General features: G+C 54.5%; 1 long non-coding RNA gene across 1 annotated transcript in view; it reads right to left on the bottom strand.

Moving 5' to 3' along the window:
* The window catches only part of LOC118155464, a 679-nt gene extending 490 nt beyond the window's left edge, over positions 1 to 189 (bottom strand). The window contains exon 1 of the long non-coding RNA XR_004745895.1: positions 101 to 189. This is a non-coding gene — a long non-coding RNA (uncharacterized LOC118155464). The remainder of the gene's footprint in view (positions 1 to 100) is intronic.
* Positions 190 to 1,287: the final 1,098 nt, after the last annotated feature.

The following is a 1,287-nucleotide window of genomic DNA, read 5'->3' as shown; positions in this document are numbered from 1 at the left end:
TAACCCCCCACATAGGATCCTCCCCACACCAACCCATACCCCTCGACACCCCCAAGAGGCCCCCCCACGCCCCGCACCCCCCGTTGCCCCCCCCACTCACCGCCGTGGCCCCCCCAGAGGCCCCTGATGACGCCCCCAGGCCCAGCGCAGGAGGTTCACAAGGCAGCGGGCGCCCGCGCACATCCTGCTGCTGCTGGCAGTGCTGTGTGGGGGCAGGCACGGGGCGCCAAGCAGCCCCCCAGGCCCCACAGCCCCCCTGAACCCCTCTGGCGACGCTGCGCCCGCGGGCGCCCCCTAGCGGCCGGGGGCGGTACTGCAGGCGGCCAGCGGCGGCGCATGCACAGTGGCGCCCGCGGGCTCCCCCTGGTGCCCTAACCCTAACCCTCGTTTCCCGAGAACTACGTCTCCCGGAATGCCCCGGGCATCCATCACGGCCGACTCCCGGAGGCCATGTTGAGAATGCACGGAACGCTGGGAAATGTAGTCCACGTACTCCAAACACCGCGGCAGCCATGTTGTGTGTCCGGGGAATCCTGGGAAATGTAGTTCTCCGGCTCTACGCTTCCGGCCGGCCATGTTGGATGCCCAGAGCATGCCGGGAGGTGTAGTTCTCCCAGTTCTTTAGGGTTTTTACAGTTACGCTTTTTAGGGTTGGCGATTTAGGGTACTAACGGCTGGGATTTTTAGGCCTAGGACTTTAGGGTTTTTACGATTGGGACTTAGGGTTTTGGGGGTTAGGGGTGTGAGGGTTTTAAAGCTCAGGTCTTTAGAGTTTTTAGGGTTAGGGTTTTAAGGGTTAGGATTCTTAAGGTTTTTAGGGTTAGGGTTTTTAAGGTTAGGGTTTTAGGGCTTTTAGGATTAAGGTGGTAAGGGCTTTTAGGGTTGGGGCTGTGAGGGTTTTTAGGGTTGTAAGGGTTTTTAGGGTTGGGGCTTATGGGTTTTTAGGATTAGGGTTTTTTATTTTTTTAGGGTAAGGGTTGTAAGTTTTTTTAGGGTTAGGGCTTTAGGGTTTTTAGGGTTAGGATTGTAAGGTTTTTAGGGTTAGGGCTTCAGGGTTTTTAGGGTTAGGGTTTTTGGACTGGGGCTTTAGGGGTTTTATAGTTAGGATTTTAAGGGTTTTTAGGGTTGTAAGGGTTTTTAGGGTTAGGTTTTTAATGTTTTTAGGGTTGGGGGCTTTAGGCTTTTTGGGGTTGTAAGGCTTTTTAAGGTTTTACGGTTGGGGCTTTAGGGCTTTTAGGGTTAGGGTTGTAAGGCTTTTTAGGTTTAGGGTTTTAGGGTTAGGGCTTT

The sequence above is a fragment of the Oxyura jamaicensis genome, chromosome 30, assembly GCF_011077185.1.
Source record: "Oxyura jamaicensis isolate SHBP4307 breed ruddy duck chromosome 30, BPBGC_Ojam_1.0, whole genome shotgun sequence".
Taxonomy (NCBI): Eukaryota; Metazoa; Chordata; class Aves; order Anseriformes; family Anatidae; genus Oxyura; species Oxyura jamaicensis.
The sequence above is the reverse complement of the archived record's forward strand: the minus strand, read 5'-3'. Positions and strand labels throughout refer to the sequence as shown.